Genomic DNA, 25,245 nt, shown 5'->3' on the forward strand with positions numbered 1-25,245 from the left:
AAATATGCAACTCTTTTGTGCTTCCTCTTCCAATTTAAAGTACCCTCTACAGGAAAGCAGTCTGGGAATGTTATTTTTACTTGGAAAATTTTTAATTAATCTAGTACTACTATTCTTATTTTTAAAGTAAAAAATAAAGTTAAAAGAAACATGAAAAAGTAAAAAGTAATAATTTTTTACCATAAGTTTCCTTTTGTATCACTTATAAAATTATGCTATACCTTTGTTTTACAGAGGAGGGTAAATGTTTCTTTTTTTAGTATATGTGCTGCCGAAGCGAGCACAGGGTAAATGTTTCTTAAAATTTTTTTATTTTAAGATTTTATTTATTTATTTGAGAGATAGAAAGCATGAGAGGGAAGAGGGTCAGAGGGAGAAGCAGACTCCCTGCTGAGCAGGGAGCCCGATGCGGGACTCAATCCTGGGACTCCAGGATCATGACCTGAGCCGAAGGCAGTTGCCTAACCAACTGAGCCACCCAGGTGCCCAGGGTAAATGTTTCTTAATGGTAGCATTTCTAATTGTCTAATTTTTATGTCAGGGAGAATATATTAATTTATAATTAAAATTTATTTGTAAGTAGTGAATAACATAAATATCTCATTAAGCAAGGTAAACAAACATTAGTAAATGTAAAAGAAGTTCATCTTACATGAAACATTTGCTTAACTTACACAGGAAGATTTTCTCTAATTGAGAAAGGACTGGCACTAGAGTAAGTTACTAAAGTTGACTAGAGGATATAAATCTTTGGAAATATTTATATGTCAAATAAATGGTATTGTGACTTGTATATCCTTCACTTTGCTTGTATCCCAATATTTTTAAATAAATATTTATTTATGTGTTTGTTTGTTATGTTTCTCACTTCATTTGAGTTTTTGCTCAAATATAAGCTTTTCAGAAAGGTTTTCCCAGATCATTCTATTTAAAATAGCCCCATTACCTTATCTTGTTTATAGCACTTATTACTACCTAATACTTTATTATATATTTACTTGTATGCTTATCTTTTTTTCTCTTTAATATAAGTTCCATGAAAGTAGGTACTTTATTTTATTTACTAGTGTATCCCAGACCATGTTAAAGTGACTGGAATACAAATGTGCTCAATAAAAAATATTTGACTAAATGAACGAATGATTGTCTGTCTTCCCTAGCAGAGATTGTTGTTGAGGGCCAGAATATCACCCTCTAGCAGAATACTGTGTTTGAATATGGTTGGCTATAGTAGAAAACTAATGAATTTTATTTTAATTCTATAAAAGTCCTTGGAGTGTTCAAGAAGATAATGTGGCATTTGTGGAAAAATTTATTAGAGTTCTCATTTTCTTTCTTTTTTTTTAAGATTTTATTTATTTATTTGACAGAGAGAGACAGCGAGAGAGGGAACACAAGCAGGGGGAGTGGGAGGGAGAAGCTCGGTTTCCCGCCGAGCAGGGAGCCCGATGCGGGGCTCGATCCCAGGACCCTGGGATCATGACCTGAGCCGAAGGCAGACGCTTAATGACTGAGCCACCCAGGCGCCCCTAGAGTTCTCATTTTCTAAAATATCATATCACCCACTTAATTTGGGCATGCTGTATAACATAACTTAACATTCAAAATTCTCCTCCAAGTTTACATAAATTGGTTTTCCAAATGATGACTTACTAGAACGCAAAACTATATACATTGCTATTTCTTAGAACTTTACTTTGCCTCTAACTGAAACTCCACCTTGATGGGATTGTTTGTATCTCGTCCCTATTCACCCCCAACACCGTCACCACTTCAAGACCTCAGGAAGGCTGTATAATGTCTCATGACCCAATTTGGATTATCAAATTTTCTCTGCTACTCTCTTTGCAGATTCTATTTTGCATTATAGATCTGATCAGCTCCTTAGCTTATATTTCTCTCTCTCTAAATTGAAAGGTTAACTAGATAGAGATTAACAAAGTTCCTTTTCATATCTTACTCTCTATGATATATGTATCTCTTAGAAATTCTAATTAGTATATCAGAGGGATAATGCATTTCTAAATACTTTTATATAAAACAACTGCTTCCGGGGCGCCTGGGTGGCTCAGTCGGTTAAGCCGCTGCCTTCGACTCAGGTCACGATCCTGGGATCGATTCCCACATCGGGCTCCTTGCTCGGCGGGGAGCCTGCTTCTCCCTCTGCCTGCCTCTCCCACTGCTTGTGTTCTGTCTCTCTCTCTCTGACAAATAAATAAAATCTTTAAAAAATAATAAATAAAATAAAACTGCTTCTAAAAATAATTTTAACTTTAAAACAGAAGTCATTTGATCATAAATTAGAACCATAAATATACCCTGCTAATAAGAGGCAATGCTTATTGACCTACTGACACTCTAAATAATTATTTGGTCATCAGAACAAAGCTAAATTAGAACTGGTGTTTCCTACAACTTAGAAGCATTAGGGTTAACTCTCCTAATAATTTTTATTTGTCTAAATTATAACATTATATATATATGTACATATCTACATATATGCATATGTAGATATATAATTATATATACTATTCTGAATTTCTCTTCCAAACTGAGATCTAATTATTATTATACATACTGCTTTTTCCCCATACTATCAGATTTATTGTCTGTTGTTAATTGATAAAGAAAATACTGAAAGTGTTTTCTCTTACATCTAGTATTGCCTGCTAATTATAAAAAGTATACAGATTTAGGAAATTATTCAGCTACTAGTAACACTGTATTTCCTTCTAGTCATAAAATTATAAAAGGCCAAGATGATTATATTGTATACATATAAATGAAGTACTAACTTATATTGTCTGTACCACAAGTTTTTAAACAATATCGGTCATACTTTGTCTCTTTTTGCATTTAACATTAAAATCAACATTTTCTCACATCATCAAAGTCTATTTTCTAATAGCTTTTATTTTCTAAGTTTTATTTTTATTTATTTTTATTTCTAACAGTTTTTATTAGTTTTTTCAGGCATTTGCTACTGCATAACAAGAAACTCAAAGCTTATGGCTTAAAACAACAATTTTATTATGTCTCATAATTCTGTGGTTGACCAGGCTCAGCTAGGCAGTTCTGATTTACCACATCACGTTGACTGGGGATGCAGTGATCTGGGGGCTCATTTAGGTTGGAATTTGTCCAAAGGAGCTCACTCACATGACTGACAGTTGATGTAGATTGTCAGGTGCTCTGGCCTCTCCCATGGGGCTTGGGTTTCTCACAACATGGTGGCTTTGTTCTGAAAAAGAATATCCCTATAGTGAGCATTCCAAGAGAGAGGAAACAGAAAATGCTAACAGAAAATGATAAGCAGTCACAGGACTTTAATTAAGGGGAGGTAAAATAAACTCCACCCCTCAATGGAGAGAATGAGAAGTTTGGGTCCATATTCAATCCACTAGAATAGCTGCATAATTCCTACTGGTAGAGGCACTGTAATTTAGTCAAAGTTAAAAATAATCTGCTAAAAGCAACCAACAAAAGGAGAATGTTTATTATAATTAAGGCTAAGCCACATCTGTACAACTTTTCTTTGGGTCTAGCGTGTTTGGATTTCACTTGGCTTGTTGAACTTGAAGGTTATGTTTTTTTCCAAATTTGAGACATTTTCAGTCATTACTTCAAATTACTTTTCAGCCCCATCCTATTTCTACTCTCCTACTCGATTCCAATTTTAGATTTTTTTATTATAGTCCTTCAGGTTCCTGGGTTTTGTTCTTTTTCCATCTATTTTTTCTCTTTTGTTTGGATTGGATAATTTTTATTGTAGTATCTTCAAGTTTACGTATTCTGTCCACTTCTTTCAGCTATCGAGTCAATCCACTGAGTTTTTAATTTCAGTTATTATATTTTCAGTTTTAAAATTTCTACTTGGTATCTTCTATTTTTTCTTGAGATTTTCTAATTTTTCATGTTTCAAGCCTGTTAATAAATGCTCACTGAAGTGTTTTTATGATGGCTGCTTTGAAATCTTTAATCTCCACATTGGTGTCTTCTCAGGGCTATCATCTACCAATTATCTTTTCTCATGCAAGTTAAGATTTCCTGGTTTTTGCTTTGGGAGGTGCTTTTCCCTCTTCCAGGTGGAGTAGTGCCATCAGACACTTACTGGAGAACATGAAATACCACCTCTGCTTAAGCTGTAACAACGTTTTTCTCCTTTAGGATGTCAAAGAAGGTTGAGCAAGCAACCAAGACTCTCATCCTTACATGTCGGAAGAGATCTGCTAAAACAGAGATTTCATTAAGGTTTAGAGTCTCATAACATAATACACAACATGTGCAGGATATGATAAAAAATCATGTGCTTCCTATATGACTTCCACTGACACTGCAGTTGGAGGGTTCCTTACCACTAGATCATGGTGAATGTTCTGGCTTCCTGCTTTGTCTCCTCTGACACTGGTGGGAAGAAAGAAGGTACTTAGTATGGTTAGATGGCAACAGAAATCCAGGATCCTCACGTGGCTTCCACTGAAACCATGGGGGACAATGCCTGCCACCAGGCAGAAGTGAAAGTCTCAGCTCCCTACTTAACTTTCTCTGATACCACCCTGATGAAGAAGGTGAGAAGTCCTCATTACACCCAGGTAAGGGTGGAGGTCTAGACTCCCCTTTGGGCTTTTGCTGACTGGGATGAAAGTGGAGCAGCATTTTGTTTTGTTTTCTGTGGTGTTTGAGTGAAGTAGGGTGGTTATTGTCTAAAAAGTTTGTTTTGCTAGGTTACCCCTTTCCTGGTCCTTTGACTAGAGAGAGTCAGAGGTTGTTGTACTTAATTGTATTTAGCAAAGAAATGGAGGCGAGTATGCCTACTTGATCCAGAACTGTGTTTTTAAAATATGATTATTTTCACTTCATGTGTCATGAGTGTTTTCAAATGTTGTTAAACTCATTGAGAAGTTGTTACACACACCTCTCAAACAAACTTTTTAACAGCAGGGATCTATACTAACTTATAAGAGAAATATCTCTAGATGATGAAATTACATGTGATTTTTATCTCTTTTTTTTTCTTGTCTGTAATGTCTAGATTCTCTTGTGAACATATATAGCTTTTGTGGCAGGATATTACTAGGTAAGTATTTGTAGTAAAGAAGTATTTTTCTAAGTCAGACCACCATTGCATGTATCAGTAAGAATAAATAGTACAATATTTATAGAGGCAAATCATAGGAACTCTATACATAGCTTAGAAGGTTTGACAGAAAAAAAAAATTAGGAGTGCCATGTTCTTTAAGTAGCATTAAACTTTGTAAAAGTTAAATTCTTAATTCCTATCTTATAATTCAGTAATACTTAAAGCATATCCCTATGTGTTCTCTCTCTTCCTCTATCCCCCTCCACCCACCTAGGTATTGCATAGACAAACATTTCAGTACTTTTTTTTTTCTTCTCTTTCACATTGAAAGAACAGTTAAGAATATCCTTAATAATCTAGCTGAGGGACAGATGGCCATACAAAAATAACCAAGTTTACCAAAATGATGGCAAAAATGCCACATTTCTCTGAACATTGTCATTAAGCAATAGGAATAAAATCATAACTGAAGAGGATGGTAAAATAACACCTCAGAATTAGTTGAAAGAATATTTTCCTTGTTTATTTCACTTTGATTAGTTAAAGCAAAGTCTTAACTATGAATACTTCGATCTCTATCTCAATGGTCTAGTAATTGAAAATTCACAAGGCGGTGTTCTCTTTTCCTCTGTGCTAGACAAAATAGGATTTCTTAAACTACTTTACCTTTCAGCTTTCTCATCTGGAAAGTAAGGAATTACATCCTTGAATGTTTTCCAACTTTGAAATGATTCCATCTCCAGAGATGAGAAGTGGCAACGGCTGTGCCTTCCTGGGAGGTCTGAGCCCTTGCTCTTCCCTCTGCACACACCCCTCACAACATCCCCCACACAGTGTAACTTGGCATCCTTTGTTGGTTGTTAGTAAGCTAAACAGTGTTTTTACCTAAGTAATAAACTAGCTCAGTAAGCATTTGACGAGAAGACTTACAATTTACTAAAATATTGTTTTAATACCAGTATTCAGTAAGTTTAATAAATCTCCAATGGAACACTAGATTCCATTTTTCTGATTTTGGTCAGAGTACTTCCCAATATGCAAGTAAGGCAGCCAGAGGCATCAAAAAGAGATTTCTTCATTTCTAAATCAGAATCAAACTGGCAGGAACTTCTGGACTCAAGAGAACTGTCTTTTAGTAAAATGACTAGGAATTATAAGCTTAAATGTTATTTTTTTTAAAAGCACTGTTGTGCCTTTTTTGTCCATGTTGATAAAGTCCAAATCTCTAAGCTCTCTTCATTCATTCACTCATACATTCAACATTGTATTAAGTACTAACATTATATTAACTACTAAAATACGGAAGTAAGACATCCTTATTATGTTCATGGATCTTAAAATTTCTTCATTTATACTGGAGTATGTCTTCAGAAAAGATCAATTAGTAACTTAGTTTGTTTCTTAATGAAGACAGCTCTGAAATGTGCTAATAGATTTACAAAGCCTTTTTAAATGAGTGCTAGTAAAATAAAGATAGAGATGAGAGCCACTTAGCTTGTCCTAAGAAGGTACTTCCTATACTTAGAGTATTGTCAATGAATATACACAATGTATTCATTGTCTATAAGAACGATTTGGGGAGGGTGGATGGAAGAAGAAAGAATTTATGTAGACATGGCTGACAAAAGATCATTTCTCTGAGATCCTGTATTATATTTGTTTCACTATTGAGCTAATTGCCTTTGTTAGTGAAGTTTCTAAGATATTAAAGCTCCATTCCTGCAATGCATCTGTACTCTATTGGGTGGCTTGCCACTAACATGGCTGAGCTATCTGATACTAGCTGCACTTCAGCAACATATATGTACATTATTCCTTGCTAGGGTTCCTTCCCCAAATCTCTGCTATAATAAGTTTGGTTGGAAAAATCATAAACATCAAAAATCTTTCTCACTTTTAAATCTGTTTCTTAAAGTTTAGTACACAGCTAGTCTATCTCCCCTTGATCCCTTTCCCTCAGGTTCTATGTGGGCTCCAAAAGGCCATCCAGAGCTGAGGACCTCTCAGGCTATTTTATGCTCCTAGAAGAAGTATTTGTCCTTGATCACAGAGGCTTTTCCCAAGAAAAAATTGCCAATCCAATCAAAACATTCTACTAGGGAAAATAAATCCAGGAGAAAGGGAATTCTGATTCCTTTTTCTTCCCATAAAAAGCTCCATCCCAGTATGGGGATCTCACTGTGTATCCATTAAGCATCCATTTCATATCATTAGCCACTCTCCGAGGCTAGAGTAATGAGAGTGTGGGAAATAATCTTCACTGAAAAGAATAAGATTATGGGAAATGCTGTGTTTGAGAAAATCTTAGTCATGGCAATGTTGAGCCATACAGAAGAAAAAGAGAAAGAAAGAGAGATGCTAATTGAAAAAAATTGGGGGGCAATAAAAAGTTGCTCCCAAGATTTTACAGAAGGGAGACAATCTTAAATCCTATTTTCATCCATATCTCTGAGATAAATATTATTGAGCAACAAATGATGCTGACTCCCTATTTTCAAGTCTAAACGCTGAACAATTCTGGATGGGGACATTCAGAGTACTGGGCAATTGAGTTTAAAGCCCTGACACACCTCCCTGATACAAGAGAAGTGGCTATTCCAATTCAGACAAGAATAGACACAGACTTAAAAGAAAGAGAAATGAATTTAATGAATAAGTAAAAAGAGAAATCAAATAGAACTGAGCTAATATCTTTAGAGATGTTCCTTGGCCACATACGCCAAGGGTTTCACCAGGGAATCCAGGTTCCTAAGGACTGCATTCTTAAGAGCAGGCTGTATTTATGGTGATTGCATAGTAATGCATTATTTTCTCAACTTTTAGTATACATTTATTTTCAAGATAACCTTACAGTATTTTTATAAAGTCCCAAGTAAAATAACTCTTTAAGCTTTTATTAAAGGCAATTATATAATTCAATAAATACAAAAGAATTGCTAATATTCAGATGTCCTGAATGGCTAGGAAAGCACAGCCCTCAGAGAATGGTGCTTCAATATAACTGATTCCCACTAAGGTGTGCAAAGAGTTCCTACAGCAACCATTTCATAGACCCTGCTACCAGTTGATGGATAGAAGAAAATCCTTTACAACAATTTGGATTGCCAATGAGATAAAATGTTTGTGTACCTCCACTGTCAATGAGAACATTCCTGGTTTCCTAATCAAAACTATACGGAATAATAAGTAGCAATAAAAATGGCCAATACTTAATGTAATCCTAAAAGATACAGATTCAGAATATATACTTTAAAAAGCACTTGAATAAAGTATTAACTTAGTGTTGGAACTGAGAACTTAACATACCCTAAAATTTATTCTAGACTTAAGGCACACTTTGTTTTCATCCAATTTCAGATTTACTAGCCATTCCTACTCAATTCTTTAAGTCCTATTTCAAATACCATCTCCTTGGTGAAGCTCTTTGACCTCTGTCTGCAAATACAGACACTTTCTCCAGCAGTACTCACTGTCTCCCAGATGGGCTCTTAGAACACTTTGTACATAACTCTGTCATAATTTATTATTAGAGTTAGCTCTTGTTAACATATTCCTTTCCTACTAGCTGTGAGATTATCTGAGGCCTGGACAGCATTTTATTAGTATGTTTATCTCCAGTGCTTAATACAGCTTAAAACTGAGTGGTCACTTATTAAATATGGGTTTGGTGGAATGGTGCATATGCAGCCAGTTCCACTGAAAAGTGACCATGAGTTATACTTAACAGCTGCCACAAACAACATTTTTAGCCACAAAATTTCTACATTCAGTTTATTTCTCTTTGGTTTCTTAGATCATGCTCCCTGTACATCTTCATTTTCAAAACTCTCTGTGGATTATGTTTAGCCAAGAGACAAAATATCTACTGACTTAAATTAAACAGACTCCCCTTCTGTTAAGAGCTCTTCAAGCAAGTCGCAGAATTTGGTGGCTTTGTACAGCTATGGAAATAAATTATGAAATGTATTATCTGATAGATCATATGCCTGGATCAAGTTTTTAAACTATATTTTCTTTAAAGCCTATATGATCCACCTGGAAACAAGTCCACTATTAAGAAACAAAAAGACTGTGAGCAGCTACTGAAGAACGCTGAGTGATAGATCAAGTTTTTCTGCCCAATGAAGGGTTTCAAAGGGCTTCTGGTTGAATTGTTAAAGGAGTTCATGTATAACCCTTGTAAGAATAAAATAATATATTGTGATTACATAGTGTCTGTCTGACAACAGGGAGTCCTGAATTCTGCTGATGTGGTTTTACTCTGAAGTATCCCAAATGAAGTTGCTTCCAAAAACCCATCTCACTTATGGGAAAGGGCCAATTTGTTATGAGCAGATGGTAGTTATTAGACTAACCAGTAAGATGGTTTTCTTTTTTGTGTTTATAGCCATTTGTTTCTAGCACATTTATTATCATTTCCTTCTTGTAGTGTTTTTACTGGTGTTTGTTTAGATGGAAACAATGAAATTTTTGGCTAGATACAGAAGATGAAGAATTACTTTAGGATTACACTGATCTTTCAGTTAGGACACACACAGAAGACAACACTGTTAGTGCCAGCATCGTGTCCTCAGCACATGAAAGGATTACTAAATCAGCAGAAGTCTAATTTGACAAAATCCTGTAATGTTCAGTAATTAAATAATAATCCTATTAGGAAAACTGAAACACTTCTCATCTACCAGCAGGACAACAAAGATAGCATCAGTCCCAATCCTAGCAGGCTTTTTTATAGAAATTGACAAGCTAATTTTTAAATGTATATGGAAATGCAAGAACCCAGAATATTCTGCATAGTTATGAGAAAGAAGACTAAAGTTGGAAAGTTTATGTTACCTGGTTTCAAGACTGGATATAAAACTATAATAATTAATCAGTGTGGGTCTGGCATACAGATAAACAGATCAACAGAACAGATTAGAGGGCTCAAAAATTGACTTACATTTATTTAATTATACGGTTTTTGATAAAGATTTCAAAATAATCAAATGAAAAATGAAAGCCTTTTCAGCAAATAGTGCTGGAATAAATATATATTCACATGAAAACAAACTCTGACCCCTAATGCATACCACACACAAAAATTAATTTGGGATGGATCACAGACCTAATCTAAAGTTAACATTATAAAATTTTAGAATGAAATATAGGACAATCTTTGTGACCTGGAGGTAGCCAAAGATTTCTCAGATAAGAGAAGGCAAGAACCATAAAACAAAAAATAACAAAATTCATTAAAATAAAAAAAATTTACTCACTAAAAGACACCATTAAGACAAAAGGAAAGTCACAGAGCATGAAAAAAATATTTACAAAATTTGTATATACTGCAGGACTGACATCCTTTATTATAGATACAGATATGGCCATATCAAGAGCATGGTGATTCTGTTTGCTGTTGATAGGTAGGAACTACTAAGCAACAGTAGCCAGATCAACCTTGGTAAGAGGAAGTTCAGATTGTTGAGTCCATGTATAGCCTCTATCCCTGTCATCATGGCAACTCTGCCTATGAGCTCATTGAGCAAGTACTAGATGGAGAAAGAGGCATCTGACATTTAGAGAACATGTCCCTTGGTACACCTAATTGTTGAAAGACTTCTCTACAGTAGATGCCCTTTGGTGAAGTTGCGAGACACAATTATTTTCACACTATATGTCAAGCTTCAGAAATCCATCCACATGCATTTTTTCCAGACCTCCTTGCCACTACACTTTCAACCCTATTCTTCCTAAGTCCCTGATCCTAAAACCAAACCACCAGCAATTTCCCATAAGTCAATGTAGACCCATTCTTCTGGTCATCTCTTTGTGTAGACAAGGAAGACAACAGAATGTCCCACTCAATGTTCTGCCTACTAAGATGATTTCCATTCACCTTTTCCCTCCAGATCACCCCTGAGTGAGACTGTAATGTTACAGCAATGTACCTATTGTTAGTGCTAGCAAATTGTACATAACCATCTACAAACCAGGCTTCTTTCCCCCCTCCTCAGCAGACTGGTCATAAGGAGCTCTCTATAATCATAGGTGTGTGCTGAAAGAGATGAGACAATGCAACAGGAGTCCTTGTCAAAGGAGCCTGAGCCTATATACCACTTCCACTTAATAACAAAATACTGCTGAATATGCCCAACTTTATGGCCTGGTGGGTCAGAAACACCCAACTGATGATGGAAAGCTCAGGCCCCATGGTTGCTTGATGTTCCATGGCTAGGCATTCAGTCTCTACCAGGAAGTTACGAACTTAGGAAGTAGGATGTATTTCTCAAAAGAGGAATAATTGTCTGCAGAAAAAGGCAACAGTTTACCCCAAAACTCTGGAGGTTTGATATTCTCCTACTGGTGCTTGCAAGTGACTTGATAGTACATCAATGTTTGCCATAGACACTCTGAGTATCATTGGATCTCCTAGGTCATGAGGCCCAATTAGCAGAGCAGCCTGTATTGAAGGCTTAACTTGCTGCACAGCCTTTTCTTGCTCCAGTCTCCACTCAACATCAGGACCCTCATGGATTACTCAGTAAATGGTTTCAATTAATACATTCAAATAAGGTATATGTTGTCTCCAAAATCCAAAAAGGCCACCAAGCATCAAACCCCATTTAGTGCTAGGTGGTACAAGGTACAACATGTCTTCTACCTTTGAGGGGATATGTTCATAGGTTCCAAACCACTGCGCTCCAGAAACATCACTGAGGTGGTTGACCCCTGAATTTTTGTGTGATTTCTCTCCCTCCTTCTGCTTTGAAAATATCAGGCCAATTAATGCAATCTATGAATGGTGGTTTCTCTTTTTTTTCACAACACTAAGACACTCTATCTGTGAACTAGCCTAAAATGCCTCAATAGGTGGAGTTTTACATAATCTCATGACTTTACATAGCAAATACAGTATCTTCTGTATTGGTTTCCCATTGCTGCTGTAATAATTGCCACAAATTAGAGGCTTGAAAAAATATACATTTATTATTTTCCAATTCTGGAGGTAAGAAGTTCAAAATGTATTGGCAGGGCTGCATTCCTTCTGGAGACTCTAGGGGAGTCTTTTTCAGCTTCTAAAGACTACCAGCATTCCTTGTCTCATGTCCCTATATCACTCTGATTTCATCCATAGTCTCATCACCTTCTCTGACACTCTGGCCTCCCTCTTATAAGGACTTTTGTGACTACATTGGACCCCCTCAGATAACACAGGATAATCTCTTTACCTCAAAATCCTTAACCACATCTGCAAAGTCCCTTTTACCCTGTAAGGTAGCATATTCACAGGTTCTGGGGAGTGGGATGTGGACATATTTGGGTACCATTATTCTGCCTACCACATCCTAAACTGAGGGCTGCCTTGAATACATTTCAGAAGTATTCCAATCCATTTTTTTTTTCTTGTGGTTGTTGCCCAGAACTTCTAGGAAAATCAAAGGAAATACTTTTCCTTTGCCTGGCTTCTGACTGATCAAGTGTTGTCTGTTTCATCTTTGTTTGGGGTCTTAGAGCAGAGTGGAGAGTGATGGTGTTTCAGAGAGGGAGACTGTGGGGTCTGAGTCTTGTCACTGCTACTGACTATGGTGGGCTTGGGTAAGTTTTCTTATATAGAGAGTAGAACCATTTTTACGGTAGAGATTAAATTGCATGATGTAGGTTAAACACCGATATTTGACACAGAGAGGGGCACTCCACAGATGGGGATGGTTATTATTATCACAGCTACAATTACTTATTTTTTTAAAGATTTTATTTATTTATTCATAAGAGAGAGAGAGAGAGAGGCAGAGGGAGAAGCAGGCTCCCCACTGAGCAGGGAGCCTGATGCAGGACTCGATCCCAGGACCCTGGGATCATGACCTGAGCTGAAGGCAGATGCTTAACCATCTGAGCCACCCAGGCACCCTACAATTACTTATTTAGATTAGATATTCTCAACACCTAATGTCCATGGAAATCATTAACAAAACAACAAAGTCCAGGAACCGCTCTCAGAGATTATTATTTAACTGCTCTAAGATGGGTTCTGGACATCAGTATTTTTTAAAAAGCTCCCCAGGTAATTCTAGTTGACAATCAAGGTTGAGAAAACACTGACTTACATTAAGTTGGCTAGGATGTTAACCAAATCTTTTCTTATATTTACCATGAATATCATTGTGGCACATTTTTAAAACTCTTTATTTATTTATTTATTTTAAAGATTGTATTTATTCATTTGAGAGAGAAAGAAGGAGCACAAGCGGAGAGGAGAGGCAGAGGGAGAAGCAGATTCCCCACTGAGCAGGAAGCCCGATGCGGAACTTGATCTCAGGATCCTGAGATCATGACCTGAGCAAAGGCAGACACTTAAACATCTGAGCCACCCAGGTGCCCCAAAACTCTTTGTTTTCAAGTCAATATTTAAAAATACACTTTATAGATATAATGTGACTAAAGCATACATGTGGTGAAAAGATGTACACTAACTGCAAGGACTTTTTTCATTCTTTAACGTGTTTAGGCTTGGAAAAATATTCTGATTTTATCTTTTTGGTAAGTAATGATTTTACTTTAAAAAAAGCTGTTTATTTCTCTATTGAGGGTCTAAAAGAGGCTTTTTTATGTAGTTTTTGAAGACTGGGAAATAGTGACTTGTTTTAAAAAATTATCATTTGATATTTTAATGTCAGTATTTTAACAAAGATCAGAAATTATTGTCCCCAACATGCCTTCTACCTTCTAAGTTGAAAGTGTGCTCTTGCTAAAAATAATTTCTATGATTTTTGTCCTGTGGCTTCAGAGTAAGTGTTTGCCTCAGATTATCTGTTAAAGATTCTGATTGTATCTCTATAAAATTAACAAGATGACTTAATGAACTCAAAACAAGCAATTAGTGACGGTAAGATAATTTTGAAACAAACTAATTGAATGAATTGACAGATTATTTGAATTTATCTACCTTTCTAAGTGTCATCTATAGATTTAAAAACTAAATTATTGGTAATGTGTAGAAAGGAGATGTATATCATATTCCAAATTGCAGGGGTATACTGCTAGTTTTTCTTTGCAATCAGTATCTTAAAGATCCGAATTTTTAGGGAATTAAGCCTTTATTTGGATTCAGAGAGACTCTGACCCAGACTCATGTTTAGTTATCTTTGTGGAGAACAAAATGGAACTGTGTATTCATAAAAAAAAATATTTTTGAGGATAACTGGAACAATTATCTTTCATTGCCAATTATTTTTATGTCATAAGGACAAATAATGAGAAACAGAATTATCTTTTAAAACATGTATTTGAGTATCAAGCTAACCAAACCAGGAAAAAATTAACGTTTTCTCATTAATGAAAAAAGATATTACCCCTCTATAATGTAGTGTGTTGATCCCCTGGGCATTTTTAAGAGAATAAATCTTCTTGCTAAGAGTATCATTCCAGTAAGTATCAAAAGAAAAATATCTTTTCTTAAGAAATACTTCTACCAAGTATTTACCATTTGCCTCAAGTATTATTTTTCTAGATAAAGGAATGTATTCCTTTTGTGAAAGGGCTTTTTGTTTTTTTCTTTTTTTTAATTTTCTTTATTAACATATAATGTATTATTTGTTTCAGGGGTACGGGTCTGTGATTCATCACTCTTACAAAATTCACAGCACTTACCATAGTACTTACCCTCTGCAGTGTCCATCACCCAGCCACCCCATCCCTCCCACCACCACCCCCACTTCTGCAATCCTCAGTTTGTTTCCTGAGATTAAGAGTCTCTTACAGTTTGTCTCCCCCTCTGGTTTCGTCTTTTTCATTTTTCCCTCCCTTCCCCTATAATCCTCTGTCTTGTTTCTCAAATTCCTCATATCAGTGAGATCATATGATACTTGTCTTTCTCTGATTGACTCATTTCGCTTAGCATAATACCCTCTAGTTCCATCCACATTGTGGCAAATGGCAAGATTTCATTTTTTGATGGCTGCATAATATTCCATTGTATATATATACCACATCTTCTATTTCCATTTATCTGTTGATGGACATCTAAGCTCTTTCCATAGTTTGGCTATTGTGGACATTGCTGCTATAAACATTGGGGTGCACGTGCCCCTTTGGATCACTACATTTGTATCTTTGGGGAATATACCCAGTAGTGCGATTGTTGGGTCATAGGGTAGCTCTACTTTCAACTTTTTGAGGAACCTCCATACTGTTTTCCAGAGTGGCTGCACCATCGTGCATTCCCACCAACAGTGTAGGAGGGTTCCCCTTTCTCCACATCCTTGCCAACATCTGTCCTTTCCTGACTTGTTAATTTTAGCCATTCTGACTGGTGTGAGGTGGTATCTCATTGAGGTTTTGATCTGGATTTCCCTGATGTTGAGTGAGGTTGAGCACTTTCTTATGTGTCTGTTGGCCAGTTGGATGTCTTCTTTGGAAAAATGTCTGTTCATTCTTCTGCCCATTTCTTGATTGGATTATTTGTTCTTTGGGTGTTGAGTTTGATAAGTTCTTTATAGATTTTGGATACTAGCCCTTTATCTGATATGTCATTTGCAAATATCTTCTCCCATTCTGTCGGTTGTCTTTTGGTTTTGTTGACTGTTTCCTTTGCTGTGCAAAAGCTTTTTATCTTGATTAAGTCCCAATAGTTCATTTTTGCCCTTGCTTCCCTTGCCTTCGGTGATGCGTCTAGGAAGAAGTTGCTGCGGCTGCAGTTGAAGAGGTTGCTGCCTGTGTTCTCCTCAAGGATTCTGATGTATTCCTGTCTCACATTTAGGTCCTTCAACCATTTTGAGTCTACTTTTGTGTGTGGTGTAAGGAAATGGTCCAGTTTCATTCTTCTACATGTGGCTGTCCAATTTTCCCAACACCATTTGTTGAAGAGACTGTCTTTTTTCCATTGGACAATCTTTCCTGCTTTGTCGAAGATTAGTTGACCACAGAGTTGAGGGTCCATTTCTGGGCTCTCTATTCTGTTCCATTGATCTTTGTGTCTGTTTTTGTGCCAGTACCATACTCTCTAGATGATGACAGCTTTGTAATAGAGCTTCAAGTCCGGAATTGTGATGCCACCGGCTTTGTTTTACTTTTTCAACATCCCTCTGGCTATTTGGGGTCTTTTCTGGTTCCATACAAATTTTAGGATTATTCCATTTCTTTGAAAAAAGTGGATGGTATTTTGATAGGGATTGCATTAAATGTGTAGATTGCTCTAGGTAGCATTGACCACTTCACAATATTTGTTCTTCCAATCCATGAGCATGGAACGTTTTTCTATTTCTTTGTGTCTTCCTCAATTTCTTTCATGAGTATTCTATAGTTTTCTGAGTATAGATCCTTTGCCTCTTTGGTTAGATTTATTCCTGGGTATCTTATGGTTTTGGGTGCAATTGTAAATGGGATCGACTCCTTAATTTCTTTCTTCTGTCTGTTGTTGTATAGAAATGCCACTGATTTCTGTGGATTGATTTTATATCCTGCTACTTTACTGAATTCCTGTATGAGTTCTAGCAGTTTTGGGGTGGAGTCTTTTGGGTTTTCCACATAAAGTGTCATATCATCTGCAAAGAGTGAGAGTTTGACTTCTTTGTTGATTCAGAGGTCTTTTATTTGTTTTTGTTGTCTGATTGCTGAGGCTGGGACTTCTAGTACTATGTTGAACAGCAGTGGTGATAGTGGACATCCCTGCCATGTTTCTGACCTTAGGGGAAAAGCTCTCAGTTTTCCCCCATTAAGTATATTTGCTCTGGGTTTTTCATAGATGCCTTTTATAATATTGAGGTATTTACCCTCTATCCCTACACTGTGAAGAGTTTTAATCAAAAAAGGATGCTGTACTTTGTAAAATGCTTTTTCTGCATCTATTGAGAGGATCATATGGTTCTTGTTCTTTCTTTTATTAATGTATTGTATCACATTGATTGATTTGTGGATGTTGAACCAACCTTGCAGCCCAGGAATAAATCCCACCTGGTCGTGGTGAATAATCCTTTAATGTACTGTTGGATCCTATTGGCCAGTATTTTGGTGAGAATTTCTGCATCCATATTCATCAGGGAGATTGGTCTGTAGTTCTCCTTTTTGATGGGGTCTTTGTCTGGTTTTGGAATCAAGGTAATGCTGGCCCCATAAAACGAGTTTGGAAATTTTCCTTCCATTTCTATTCTTTGAAACATTTTCAGAAGAATAGGTATTAATTCTTCTTGAAATGTTTGGTAAATTCCCCTGGGAAGCCATCTGGCCCTGGGTTCTTGTTTTTTGGGAGACTTTTTATTACTGCTTCAATTTCCTTAGTGGTTATGCATCTGTTTAGGCTTTCTATTTCTTTGTGGTTCAGTTTTGGTAGTTTACACGTCTCTAGGAATGCATCCATTTCTTCCAGATTATCTAATTTGCCGGCATATAGTTGCTTGTAGTATGTTCTTATAATTGTTTGTATTTCTTTGGTGTTGGTTGTGATCTCTCCTCTTTCATTCATGATTTTATTTATTTATTTTATTTATTTGGGTCCTTCCTCTTTTCTTTTTGATAAGTCTGGCTAGGGGTTTATGAGTTGTATTAATTCTTTGAAAGAACCAGCTCCTAGTTTCATTGATCTGTTCTACTGTTCTTTTGGTTTCTATTTCATTGATTTCTGCTCTGATCTTTATTATTTCTCTTCTCTTGCTGGATTTAGGCTTTTATTTGCTGTTCTTTCTCCAGCTCCTTTAGGTGTAGGGTTAGGTTGTGTATTTGAGACCTTTCTTGTTTCTTGAGAAAGGCTTGTATTGCTATATACTTCCGTCTTAGGACTGTCTTTGCTGCATCCCAAAGGTTTTGAACAGTTGTTTTCATTTCATTGGTTTCTATGAATTTTTTTAATTCTTTAATTTCCTGGTTGACCCATTCATTCTTTAGTAGGATGCTCTTTAGCCTCCATATATTTGAATTCTTTCCAACTTTCCTCTTGTGATTGAGTTCTAGTTTCAAAGCATTGTGGTCCGAAAATATGCAGGGAATGATCTTAATCTTTTGGTACCAGTTGAGACCTGATTTGTGACCCAGGATGTGATCTATTCTGGAGAATGTTCCATGTGCACTAGAGAAGAATGTGTATTCTGTTGCTTTGGGATGGAATGTTCTGAATATGTCTGTGAAGTCCATGTGGTCCAGTGTGTCATTTAAAGTCTTTATTTCCTGTTGATCTTTTGCTTAGATGAGAAGGGGGTGTTAAAGTCCCCCACTATTATTGTATTATTGTCGATGTGTTTCTTTGATTTTGTTATTAATTGGCTTATATAATTGGCTGCTCCCATGTTAGGGGCAGAGATATTTAAAATTGTTGGATCTCCTTGTTGGATAGACCCTTTAAGTATGATGTAGTGTCCTTTCTCATCTCTTATTATAGTCTTTGGTTTAAAATCTATTTTGTCTGATATAAGGATTGCCATCCCAGCTTTCTTTTGGTGTCCACTAGCATGGTAAATGGTTTTCCACCCCCTCACTTTACACCCGGCAGTGTCTTTGGGTCTAAACTGAGTCTCTTGCAGACAGCATATTGATGGGTCTTGTTTTTTTATCCAATCTGATACCCTGTGTCTTTTGATTGGCTCATTTAGCCCATTTACATTCAGGGTAACTATTGAAAGATATGAATTTAGTGCCATTGTATTGCCTGTAAGGTGACTGTTACTGTATATTGTCTCTGTTCCTTTCTGGTCTATGTGACTTTTAGGTTCTTTCTTTGCTTAGGGGACCCCTTTCAATATTTCTTGTAGGGCTAGTTTGGTGTTCTCAAATTCTTTTAGTTTTTGTTTGTCCTGGAAGCTTTTTATCTCTCCTTCTATTTTCAATGACAGCCTAGCTGGATATAGTATTCTTGGCTGCATATTTTTCTCATTTAGTGCTCTGAAGATATCATGAAAGTCCTTTCTGGCATGCCAGGTCTCTGTGGATAGGTCTGCTGCCAATCTAATGATTCTACCATTGTAGGTTACAGACCTCTTGTCCCAGCTGCTTTCAGGATTATCTCTTTGTCTCTGAGACTCATGAGTTTTACTATTAGATGTCAGGGTGTTGACCTATTTTTATTGATTTTGAGGGGGGGTTCTCTGTGCCTCCTGGATTTTGATGCCTGTTTCCTTCCCCAAATTAGGTAAGTTCTCTGCTATAATTTGCTCCAATATACCTTCTTCCCCTCTTCCTCTTTCTTCTTCTTCTGGAATCCCAATTATTCTAATGTTGTTTCGCTTTATGGTATCACTTATCTCTCAAATTCTCCCCTCATGATTCAGTAGTTGTTTATCTTTTTCTCAGCTTCTTTATTCTCCATCATTTGGTCTTCTATATCACTATTTCTCTCTTCTGCCTCATTTATCCTAGCAGTTAGAGCCTCCATTTTTTTTTAACTTTTAGTAAGTTTTATTATTGTTTTCTCACAGACAGTGCACTTTTTTAAAAAATTTTTTATTGTTATGTTAATCACCATATATTACATCATTAGTTTTTGATGTAGGGTTCCATGATTCATTGCTTGTGCATAACACCCAGTGCTCCACACAGAATGTGCCCTCTTTAATACCCATCACCAGGCTAACCTATCCCCCCACCCTCCTCCCCTCTAGAGCCCTCAGTTTGTTTTTCAGGGTCCATTGTCTCTCATGGTTTGTCTCCCTCTCTGACTTACTCCCCTTCATTCTTCCCCTCCTGCTATCTTCTTCTTTTTCTTTTTTCTTAACATATGTTGCATTATTTGTTTCAGAAGTACAGATCTGTGATTCAACAGTCTTGCACAATTCACAGTGCTCACCATAGCACATACCCTCCCCAATCACCTAGCCACCCCATCCCTCCCAGCCCCCACCATTCCAGCAACACTCAGTTTGTTTCCTGAGATTAAGAATTCCTCATATCAGTGAGGTCATATGATACATGTCTTTCTCTGATTGACTTATTTCACTCAGCATAATACCCTCCAGTTCCAACCATGTCGTTGCAAATGGCAAGATCTCATTCCTTTTGATGGCTGCATAATATTCCATTGTGTATATATACCACATCTTCTTTATCCATTCATCTGTTGATGGACATCTTGGCTCTTTCCACAGTTTGTAGAGCCTCCATTTTTTATTGCACCTCATTAACAGCCTTTTTTATTTCGACTTGGTTAGATTTTAGTTCTTTCATTTCTACAGAAAGGGATTCTCTAGTATCTTCTATGCCTTTTTCAAGCCCAGTTAGTATCTTTATAATCATCATTCTGAACTATAGTTCTGACATCTTACATATTGTTTAGGTCCCTGGCAATCAGTACTGCCTCTTTTTCTTTTTTTTTTTGAGGTAAGTTTTTCTGTCTTGTCATTTTGCCCAGAGAAGAGACGAATGAGAGAACAAAATGCTAAAAAGATGGTAAAAGGGTAACAACCCCAGAAAAATATACACCAAACAATCAGAAGAGACCTGAAATTGGGGGCGGCGGGGGGGGGAAGAATATGACCAGGCTGGTGAAAATAACAGAGCCACACACTAGATTTTGGGTGTATTTTGGTCTGTTAGGAGAAATTGCCTCCCAATATTTTAAAGAAAGAAAAACTTTACATATATATATGGTTAAATACAATGAAGAGAGAATATGACTGTAAAAATGAAAAATTTAAAAAAAATTTTAAAAAAGCAATTGATAAAATGTTGGTTGAAAAAGGAAAGAAGAAAAATTCAACTAAAAAAATAGAGAAAGAAAAATAAAATTTAACATTTAACTTTGAAAGACTAAAGAATCATGGGGAAAAAGCCATGAATTCTACGTGCTATATTCCCCTAGCGCTGGAGTTCTGCTGTTCTCATTCATCAGTAAACTTGGAATTGGCTGGATATTCTTGCTGATCTTCTGGGGGAGGGGCCTGTTGCAGTGATTCTAAAAAGTCTTTGTTCAAGGCAGAATTGCCCCACCCTTGCCAGGGGCCAGGCTAAGTAATCTGCTCAGGTTTGCCCCTGAAGATTTGTTCCCTGAAAGTTTTCAGTACAGCTTTGGAGGACAAGAATGAAAATGGCAGCCTCCCAATCTCTGGTCCTGGAGAAGCTGAGAGCTCGGGTCCCCACTCCTCAGTGAGCCCCCAGAGAAAAGCAGTCAATCACTCCTGTCTCCCCAGTCTCCGGCCGCACTCTGTGCTCACCTGGCCTGTGACAGAGCATTTCTATCTCTGGCACATGACCCCATTTGGCATCTCCGAACCCAGCAAATTCCTGCGGTGCGCTCCCGTTCCACTCCTCCCAGGGGAGAAAGGGGAGTCTCCCTGGATCTGCCACTTGTTGGGTCCCTGCTTGAATAGCAGTGGCCCAACTTTGCTGCGGATCAGTTTATGGCAACCCCAAGCTGAGAGCCCACTCCTCGGCTCCATCTTTGCAGCCAGCTTCCCTGCTCCAATACCTGGGAGCTCTGCCGCACTCAGGCACCCCCAGTCTTTCTGTGACCCCGAGGGTCCTGAGGCCACACCTCCCAGTGAGGGTTCCACCTCCCACTTAGCCACTGGAGCGACGTCCCCCTCAGTGGAACAGACTTCTAAAAGTTCCAATTTTGTGCTCCACTGCTCTATCACTTGCCAGTGGCTGGCTGACGGAGGCCCTCTCCCCGCCGCGGTCTATCTTCCCAAATATCACTTTGGATTTATTTCTCCGCACGTCCTACCTTTCAGAAAGTGGTTGCTTTTCTGTTCAGAGAGTTGCTGCCATTCTTTTCTTCGATCTCCTGTTGAGTTTGTAGGTGTTCTGAATGGTTTGATAACTATCTAGCTGAATTCCTGGGACCAGACAAAATTTAGGTCTCCTACTCCTCCGCCATCTTGCTCCGCCACTTTTTGTTTTTTTGTTAAAGGACAGGTAATCCTAGGTCCTTCCTGGTCCTTTCTGTTGATAAAATTATGGTAAGTCAGTAGTCTGCAAAATGAAATGATCACATTCCAGTAGTTGTGCAAAGCAATCCATTGGGGAATGGGAAGAAAATATTCATTTACCTCTACTTATCACATAGCTTTCATACAGAAAGAAGTAAAACACAGATTTAAAATATGAATTGATAGTAGTGTGTGTATATAATTTATAAATGAATTGCTATATATTGGGAGTGTATGAAAAATCATTTTGCTTTTAGTGATATATGATCAAAGGCGTGTAGAGACTTGTTAGCATGGGCGCTCTTTTTCCAGCTGCATCCTGTGGGTTCCAGATACACCTGTGGAATGCTGGATTTAGAAAAGTCTGAAGAAACCTAAATTGCTCTACAGGATAGAATGAGAAGAAATTGGAATAGGATGGAGTGAATGGCACATTCCTACTGCAGGAGATGAGGAAAAAGGTGAGGAGAAAGAAAGAAGGAAAGGAGCCAGGAAAATATTGAGAGTCCAGGTTATCACATGTAAGGGGAGCACACTGAGAAGTTTTATGGGGTAGCATGGCTGCAAAGATTTTTAAAAACAGGGCCTTCTTTTATTTAATGTTACATAAGTGTTCGTTGATGGCCCTTCTCCTTTGACTCCCAAATTTCAAGTGGAAGTTCTTCTATCTGCCACAGCCCTGAATAGATGGCAACTGGGGAGAGGAAATAAAGGGGAAGAGGCCACATTCATGTCATTGCCATGGCACCAATAAAGACACCAATTAATTACTTCATATGCTTCCTCGCTGTGGAATCTTGAGCATCATGTGACATTCAGGCTTATCAATCTAACTCTAAACTCCTCTTCCAGCCTACACGAACCTTTCCCTGGAATCTTGACCCAACACTATGCAGCCTAACCTGGACTTCACTTTTTTGGGTAACCGTTTGTTTTCTCAGTAACAATCCTGGATGCTTAGTTCTCATCAATATCAGTAAATTATAGTTAGTATACTTGATTAAGTTACCTTCAGAATTTTGAAGTATTTTTAGATACATGGCCACACTAATAACGGTGAAGCTGTGAGTGTTAGCCGAAGAAGAAAAGGCAGTGTTCCCAGTTCACAGGGTGCTTTCTATATACAAAAGGAACAGCACTGGGGCTCCTGGGTGGCTCAGTCTGTTAAGTATCTGCCTTCACCACAGATCATGATCCCAGGGTCCTGGGATCAAGCCCACGACAGGCTCCCTGCTCAGTGGGGAGCCAGCTTCTCCCTCTCCCTCTACCCCTCCACCTGCTTGTGCTCTCTCTCAAATAAATAAATAAAATCTTTAAAAAAAAAAAAAAGGAACAGCATCGTCTCTGGAGTTTATCCAAGAAAAGAAGACTTAAATTCCATACCAGGACCTACACTAACAGTGGAAATTTGTGCTATGATGTAACCTCTTTGAGTTGTAATTTCCTCATTCAAAAAATGGAAGTAATATCTACTTACCTAGAAATGTTAAAGTAAGAAGTTAATTATATATGCATATAAAATGTATAGCACAGAATAGATTTTAAATTAATGGTAGCTGTTATTATTATTATTATTACATATAATTAAGTCTGGTGGTCTTAACATTTATTAACCTGATACTATAACACAGGATAACTTGGGCAGCCAAACTAACTGCACAACTGATGTCCCAAAGTGCCTCATTCCTGTCTGACTAAGCCAGACAAGCACCCCTCACATATACATTGAATTTGTGTTATTCAAGCTGGTATATATTTCTCCTTAATGTTATATAGACAAACTAGAAAATGAATATTATTTTTAAAATCCCTCTATATTTTTATTCTTTCTCACATAGCCTTATCTTATCCTTATTTTCTTCTTTAAAATGTTTATGTTGCTGGCAAAAAGAACTTAAACTTAAAAAATTCAAAATATGCATTTTCTGTGTGTGTTATAATAGAATTTTTACAAATTCTTTTTGAAGAATTTATAAAAGTCAATGATATTGGGTAATAATTTTTAAATTATTAATGGGTTTTTCTCTTTTCCTTTCTTTTTCCAAGTCACCTTGAAATATCTATTTAACAGGAAAGAGATAAGAACTTGTTACTAGAGAAATACAAGAAGTGAAGAGGTCAGATTCAGCTACTAATATGTAAAATAGAGCTCTGTAGTAACCAAGGAGCAAGGCTACAGAGAGCTATAGAGAAAACTGTTCAGATTACTTCATTTCCTCCATTCAAATAGCAAGGGTTTGAAGGACCCATCTTACAGCTCTCCTGTAGTACAGAGATACTTTTTAACCTATGACAGAAAAGTAGCCAAGCTTGCTTCTGCTTCTGGCAGAAGGGAGATATGATGCACAGAAAGGAAAACAAACAAAAAGCCCATTTTCTGGTCCCAGGGGAGAATAGGAAGAGACACAAAGAAAAAAAAAGCATGAGGTGAATGTATGACAACCCTCATTCCCCCTTCCCAGTTTATTTTCAGAGAGAGGAAAAGGTAATTTAGAAAAGTGAAGGTAACACGGAGAGATAGTGTGACAGTTCTCCAATATCCTATTTAAGATGTAGGAAGAGTTCACCTTATGTGATGCTCTTGTGCTAATCTAGGGCTTAGCCATACTTCCTTGATGTTCTATGAGATAGGAAAGAGGGGCCTTAGTGCTTAACTTCGCCAAGCTGCTTTCAAGACTTAAATGATGTGAATGAGTATTGAGAATAGGGAGATCAACTGTAGGGCTTATAGGAAGAAGCACAATGATCCCTGGCAGAGGCTAGGGTTTGAGAATCAGAGGACATGGAAGAGCCTCATGGGTCTATACCCAGCCAGAAATCAAGTCAGCTAGGGAGGGCCATCAAAATCTGGCTAGGACAAGAGGCATCATTTTCTACGTAACACTACCTACACTATTAGACCAGCATTGGAGGCTGCTTCTAACTGGGACTAGATGCTAGCCAGGCCTCCCCCACAGCGCGTCTAGAACTTTCTTCCCAACCTCATCTGGGAATTCCTTTCACTCTTTCTGGGTTGCAACACCATTTCTTGAATTCCATATTTCTTTGTTTTCATTCTCATTATTTTCTGGAGCATAGCAGTCTCCTGAAAAGGGTTTTGTTGTTGTTGTTGTTGTTGTTGTTGTTTTTCAGAGGAAAGACCTTGGATACCTGAAAATGTCTTTATTACACACTTATCCCTCTCAAGTAACAGTTTTAGTTTATTTCTGAGAACCTGCTCCTAATTAAAAAGTTGTTAAAAGAAAAAAATAGGTCCATTAATTTTAAAGGGAAAAAATTATGACATATTTCTTTCCCAATGCAAAATACCCAAATGATTTTCACAGAAAAATATAT

The 25,245-nt window shown here is 37.2% G+C and overlaps 1 long non-coding RNA gene across 1 annotated transcript in view; it reads right to left on the bottom strand.

Moving 5' to 3' along the window:
• LOC113922867 overlaps nucleotides 1-21,744 on the bottom strand; it is a 41,663-nt gene extending 19,919 nt beyond the window's left edge. The window contains exons 1-2 of the long non-coding RNA XR_003520090.1: nucleotides 21,705-21,744; nucleotides 3,160-3,241 (exon numbers count right to left, since the gene is read on the bottom strand). This is a non-coding gene — a long non-coding RNA (uncharacterized LOC113922867). The remainder of the gene's footprint in view (nucleotides 1-3,159; nucleotides 3,242-21,704) is intronic.
• Nucleotides 21,745-25,245: the final 3,501 nt, after the last annotated feature.

This window comes from Zalophus californianus, chromosome 9 (genome assembly GCF_009762305.2).
Source record: "Zalophus californianus isolate mZalCal1 chromosome 9, mZalCal1.pri.v2, whole genome shotgun sequence".
NCBI classification, from domain to species: domain Eukaryota; kingdom Metazoa; phylum Chordata; class Mammalia; order Carnivora; family Otariidae; genus Zalophus; species Zalophus californianus.